General features: G+C 39.6%; 1 pseudogene; it reads right to left on the bottom strand.

The window, feature by feature from the left end:
* Nucleotides 1–1,298: 1,298 nt before the first annotated feature.
* Nucleotides 1,299–5,611, bottom strand: LOC119292705 (annotated as a pseudogene).
* Nucleotides 5,612–7,269: the final 1,658 nt, after the last annotated feature.

Below are 7,269 nucleotides of genomic sequence, written 5' to 3'. Positions count from 1 at the left end.
TCATGCATTTGAAAGAAAAAGGAAAAGGGAATAAAATGGAAAAATAAAACCGAACAAAAGTCGGTCCAAAAAACCATAAACAAAAGAACCCGACTAGATGGTTACAGAAACTTCCCAAAACTAGCCGATGAAGCTTGTGGGACCTTCCCAAAACCAGGAAAGGGAGCTTCCTTCTCATGCCTTACATGGGCCAACCAACGCTATAAGCGTCAAACAGGAAGCACTGTGATACCTCGCTATTCCCCGACCTACACGCCAAATAGGATCACCGAACAGTGTCGTCTTTGTTTTTGAGAAACAAGAAGTAAGTCATCTTTTCGACAAAAAGTTACTGAGTGGGCCTAAATGTTGGTGAGGTCTTAGCTCAAATATAATGTTATGAACTCAGTACTGCACCACGGTTGACCTCTTAGTGGGGAAACTGCAATGAAAGGAAAAACCGTCACATTTTTTACTCACTTTTTCGCATGTAATGTTTTCGATTATGCGAATGGATTGAATCTAAAACATGCCATGGTTCTTTTCTGCACCTACTCCATGCCTATTTTAACGCTTGGACTGAAGCCTAGAGATTTTCTTAAATATCATACCTGAAAGAATAAATTCATTCCCGCGATAAAAGAATAGTCATACATGTACATGTTTTTTTCTAGGGAATCATAAATGTAGAGAATGGCCCCATAGCAAGGCCTTGGATCTTGTTGATATCATGATTTGAACGAACGAGTCTAACAAATAATGTAGTCAGTTATACAACCCTTGTTTGGCTTCTAGCATATCATGAATCTAGCTTGACATGTTAGCACACCCTCAAAGGATCTGATTGTGTCGTAATGCAATGCAACATTGGGATTTATGATATCCACAATATTTTGATGCTTACAGTTACATTACAGGTCCATTATGCAGCAATGTGCGAGGCACAAAATTGACTCCCTGGTAAATATGGATGCACCATATATATGCGAGTTTGGCTTTGAACTAGCACAAGTAGAAATCCTTGGTAAAAAAACTAACACAAGTAGAAATCCCAAATAAAAAAGAACAAGCACAAGTAGAAATCGCCAAAATAAATAAATATAGTTACTGAGTTTTGCAGTACTTCTAGGCTTCAGAGTTACAAGCACAATCGAAACTCATTTGCAACCATGGGACCATAAATAACATTCGGTTTTGGAACGAAATATATAATTATCTAGTTGTGAACAACATGTCTTAATAGGCCCATTCAATTGAGATGGATATGACTAAATGAAAAAAAATGAGCAAACAAGGACAAAAATTGAAAACTAACGCCTCTAATGCCATCCCGCGCAGATGTCATCAATCACCTCGTCCATCAGCGAGCTAAGTATGTCCCTCTCCACCTCCTCGCCGACCTCTAACCCCTCCGCGCAGAAATCATCCCACTTGCCCAGTTCACTGCTCATGTTGTTCTCCACAAGCCAATTTAAATATTTGTCAAGAGAGAGGTTGAAACTCATGGTCTCTGCATCATTGTGATGCACAATGCCCTCCACAAGCTCCTTTTTGCTCAAGCCAGTGGTGATGTCCTTCTCCACAAGCTCACCATGCGTTCTCTCGCCCATACTCTTCCAGACATTGATCTCACTGTAGACTACAGTTTCTAGGCATCTGCTCGCTGCTGTCATCCCTTTGCTCCATGCTACATACCCTTCCCAAGAGTAAGTGAGACGCCTCATCTCGAAGCATTCGTTCACGCAGTCAAACAACAACCATCTATACACGCAGTCGTCCAGAGGTTTCTTCCATTCTGTATGTATATTCATTTCCTCCAATTTGTTAAAGAGTAGATGATCCAAAGCTGACCCCTCCTGTTTGCACAATAGTTTCTCTAGTTCATGTTTGGTAAGGTTGGCACTATTTAGGATATATTCAATGTAATCCTTGTTCGTGCCTTCTGATTTTTTTGAAACTTTGTTGAAATCAAAGATGTCTAGACTATCTATTGATTTAAAAGATGTCAAATCCATCATTTTTACATCCATGTCAACCGGTTCAACATATTTGGTGAGGATATTCATTGGGATGTAATTCACTTCAGAAGAAGATCGCTCTATTATACTGCCTGGCAATACAACAATGTTAATCGCTAGAATGCAAAATGTCAAAGGGGAAGGTAGAAATTGCAGTATTTGAAGTGTTGTAAACTTACCATTACTGCTACTTGGGCACTGGGAAGACGAACAACTCTCACTCATAAATGGTGGGTGGAATACAGAGATGGGATTTAGATCTTCACCATCCCCATCTTTCCTTCCATTGTTTGGACTGATGCAGTTTTCTGGTTCCTACACCTATATGAAAATGAAATTTGTAAAAACTATAATTACTCTCAAGATGCAAAAGAAACCAACTCCCTGATCAACGTTGATAAACCTGACAGAAGAGCATGCAAGAAAATATAAGCCTTATGTTGGCTAGAAATCTTAGGCCATGTTTGTTTCAGCTTCAAGTTCTGCTGAATCAGTTGTGGATTCGCTTCACTAGCAAAGCATAATTGGTTTTGCCATTGAAGTACGCCAGGATGTGATTTAGGAAAGTACACCAAAAATGGCATGAATATGATTCTAGCTTCACTAGCGAAGCTGATTTGAAATAGTTGTTTGTTTGAGATTCAACTTTTTGTAAAGCTGAATCTGGTCCTTGAAGCTAAAACAAACGAGGCCTTAAGAATGTCCAATCTAAATATAAGTATATCTTTCCACCAATTTCATTTTTCTCGTCTCGTTTCTCACTTGTGTGATCCTTTTTTTTGGAGCATTTTTTTACCTGAATAATGTCAAGGTCATGCACATTGGAGTGTAAAAAAAACCACAATCCAAGGCATAAATCAACTATGACATGGCTTTCCCACACTACTAATATTTCCCCACTATCACAGACGTACAGGAAACCATATGGTTCAATACGCATATGCATAGTTGGTGCGCTGTCATGATTCTATCAAACATATACTAGAGATAATGAAGTCCTAAATCTCAAAGTGGTCACTAGTGTGATCCTAGAAATGTTCTTTTTTGTAAAGGGGATAACCCAGACTCCGCATTATGTGATGCACACATAATTAAAAGTGATCCAAGAAATGTAATTGAAAAAAATACTTTAAATGATAGTATTGGTCCATAAAGGCATAACAGTATTTTGTGAACATGCACATCATGCTACTCCGTTCTCCGATAACAGTTAAAGCCTTGTAAAATCCATTATAGAAAAAGAAGAAATAGTAACGCATAACACAAGTGTTATGTAAAAAACCATACACAAAAAATGTGTCTATGAAATAGTAATGTATCATACAAGTGCTATGTAAATACAATACACAAAAAAGAACAAATAGTAATGTATAACACCAGTGCTATGTAAACATATTATACTAAGAAGATAGGAGAAAACAGTACAACCTAGATAAATGACCAATAAATCAAAAGAAAAAAAATAAAACACGCACAAGAGGAAAAAGAAAGGAGGAGAGTGCCATCAGAAAACAATACAACCTAGATAATGTTTGTTATTTGTACGAGCATATATTTTTGCACTACGAACAAAAGCAAAAAATTATTTACCTGTGGTTTACTCCATTGGAGAAGTTGTCCTTTCGTTGAAGATTGGACCGACTGGCAGTCGTCAACATATAGTGAAGGTTTTATTGTACAAGGGCTAAATTCGAATACTTCACTTTCCACATCCCAACTGCTAAAAGGGGACACTTGTTCTTCGTCCAAGGTAAAAGGAGTCTTCACAAAGTAGTCACCCCTTGTGTAATCGATGGACGGATTGTCATTCAATGTTATCTCCTTCATTTTACTTTCTAACAAAATGCCTAATGAATCACCACTAACATAGTTTAGCCCTACTGACGACCCTTCCACATTTTTCTTCCAATAACGCTTCTCTGTTATGTCATTGAAAGAAAAATCAGTTCTTGTATCTGAATTATTTGCTAATGGTTTAACCAAGGATGAGGTGTTGGTGCACAACACAACATCTACAGTGTCTTTACCATGATTGTTCCACTTTATGTTCTCATCCATAACAACGTTAGGCTGAACCTGCTTTTGGAGTGTGTCTATTGCTTTTTTGCTCATGAATGGTACCTTTTCATATGTGGAGTTCCTCTTTGATGTTGGTTCTTTCCAATTACCACTTAATCTTTCCACAATGACCTTTCTTCCATTCCCCATTGTCCTAGAAGAGGAATCACCTTCAATCACCTTTATAGCTTGTTGGGTTGAGATTTTTTTGTTTGGTACTAACTTTCCCTTGCCCACCAAAGAATTTTGTTTCTGGTTGTTCTTCTGAAGAACAGAGGTAATAGTACCATATGATGATGACTTTGTTTGTTGTTTGTTTGTCTTGTGTTTGGACTGAATCATCAAATGTTGGTTTGATCTAGACACATTATATTGTTGAGATCTATAATGTTTATGTCGTCCTGAATTCCTTCTAGAAGCACCCATACCTTCCCTCTTCTGCATGGTGAACTCTGCATGGGGTACCACATAAGCAGACTTCCTTTTATTGCTCCTAGAACAACTTGGTTTCTTAATCTCACAAAAATCAATTGAAGGTGTCACAATGTCCTCATTGCAGTTCAAATGCTGGTTCATGTGTTGCTCTCTAAATAGTCTCCCTTCTGTTAGCTTGACCTTGATCTTGGATGATTGTGGTTGTTGAGGTAGCATCCTTTGAGAAGTTGCAACAATCCTCCTTGACTTAGAAGCCTTGAAAGGGATCCCTGAAGAAATGGTTTTCTCTATAGAATTCACTTGTGGCTTGGGCTCTAGAATCTTGGGAGCCACCTCCATGATTTGAGTTATGTTTCCCATTGAACTGGATCCTCAATAATTAATCGGAGACAAGAACCGGTGATGGGGCATTGAAAGGTTCTTGATGCAACTTGATGGCAATGATTCTATCTGCAATCTTTTAACATGGCCTCTTGGCATGCTTTTAACTCTTGAATCCAATGGCTTGAGCATGTTGTCGTTAGAGTACTCTGGGATCCTATTGATGTCGTAGCTATCATGGGATGGGGTGTTAATAGATTTTGTGACACCTGGACATGGGATGGCATCCAAACCCATAAGCTTAGCCACTACTCCTGGTGTCGTCATCACACGCCTATCCTCATTGGGCGAGGATGCACAAATATAAGTGTTTCTCTCTTGTATGCTTGACACACCAGTCTCCTCAACTTTGTCGTTCTACACACACAATCAGCAAAACATACATGAAGATAATGATCATATCAACAAGCAACAACAAACACACAAATCATTTCAAGTAGCTAGGCTACTGAATCAATCACTCACCAAATGGAGGCGGCTAGATTGTATGGTTTTGTTGCTTCTCTTGAGAAGCATAACATCATCTGCAAACATATCATAAGAAAAATGGTAATAAAGGATTATCATTGGGGAAACATGACCTTAGTCAGGGAATTAATAGAATGGATAATGTTTTCTTACAAACACCTACCCAGAGATCTAGAGAATAACATCCTTAGGGATTTTCCCCTGCAGCTGAACATGTGAAACAATCGGCCTCCACCGCCGCCAACCTCAGTTCCACCCTTCTTAGTCCTCATTCCTATCACTGACCCTACCTCTTGAAATCCTTTCTCCCACCTCAAGCAAACACCAGACCCTCTCTTTTGGATCTTATGTGCTACGCTCCTAGCAAGAATAGTTCCAAAAAATATGGCCTAGTAAAGATTAGCCTAGACATGCTCATGAATCTAAAAAGAACTTAAGAATTGCTTGCCATAGACATGCATATATCTTATTTAGAAAATTACTCAACCATGGAAAAATGGGTATTCCCAAACAAAAAACTCACCAAAATCTACTTGAACGGATTGTACCAATGGGGAGGAATCCTTAGGGTTAGGGCCTCCAGGCAGATCTGAAGGTAGGGCTCGTATGTGAGAAGCACAACTCACAAATAGTAGTACAAAGGGAGTAAATAAATATTAGTAAAATCAAATCTTGGAAATCATTAAATACAAGGTATTTATTTTGAGCAAGTTGATCAATAAAAGATAGCAAAACATGGGGGAAACGGTGTTTCAAATTATATGTTGGGCCCCACATGATCTTTAAAATATGTGAAAGGCATCGTCAGGCATGGGGTAGGTCACCTATAGGGCCCACATGAAGGTAGGTGATGCACGCCATGACATGGACGTGGTGGGTGAATAACGGAAGGGGACAATGACTATTTGTAAGCATCATATTAGATTATGGTTGAGATACAGGAGGAACATTTGCTCGATCACCAGGTGGGCCCTAATGACTCCCAAATATGTGAAGTTTGTACCCTTTATTTTTTTCCTACATGGTAGGCTTTGTGGAATTTTACCATGTTCGCGCACTACTTTTTGTCGGTTAATCGTCCTTTGAGACGAAGGGAACACCATGGAAGAAATCCCAGGCAATTACGAGGGAATCATCTCAATAAATGTGATTATCACCTACCATAAAATAATAAAAAGATTGGTGGCATTTGGAGCGTGCACGGCCCATCCAGAGCGCAAGACAAGCAACCATATGAGCGCACGTGGTCGTATGACCTTCCATCGCCACCTCTGGGTCGGCTACTTCACCCTTTGTGGAGTCGGATCGGGCATCAGACGCCCATAGTCTCCAGAAACACATCTACAGAACCCTAGCCTTCGCAAGGCATCCAAAGGGGGAATCAATCCAAGGAATACGCCGCCCCAACTCTGAATCAATGGGGCTTCACCATCATCACTATGGATCCATATTTTAGCATCTCTAGAGCTCATTAGTTACGCATTATCTCCGTACATTCAATTATATCATGTCCCTTTGAGCCAATTATATGTCCATATGCATGATTTCCAATTTTATCCTTTTCACCGCGAGCATTGCGTAAACCTTATTCTTAGTTGGTTCTATTAGTTTTCCTTGTCTTTGTGTGTCTTGTAGGTGTTGTGGACTTCGCATGCACTTAGCACGATGAAAGCAGTTCAAACGGTGGACATCGAGGACACTAGACTTAGCCATTTCAAAGAGGGAAAAGGTCATTTTTTTGAGGAGGCTACATCAATGGAGGAGGCTACAAGATATATATTATATACACCTTCAACCCTAGCCGCTGCCATAAGCCTCATTTATCATTCATCTCAACATCTAGCCACCGCCACCATCAAGAACACACACCATAGTTGCAACCATGAAGTAGACCAAAAGGGAGCCGCTGCCAAAGGACCACCACAGCCAC

Source organism: Triticum dicoccoides, chromosome 4B, assembly GCF_002162155.2.
Source record: "Triticum dicoccoides isolate Atlit2015 ecotype Zavitan chromosome 4B, WEW_v2.0, whole genome shotgun sequence".
NCBI lineage: Eukaryota > Viridiplantae > Streptophyta > Magnoliopsida > Poales > Poaceae > Triticum > Triticum dicoccoides.
Note: the sequence above shows the minus strand (reverse complement) of the source record. Positions and strands in the feature narration are given on the sequence as shown.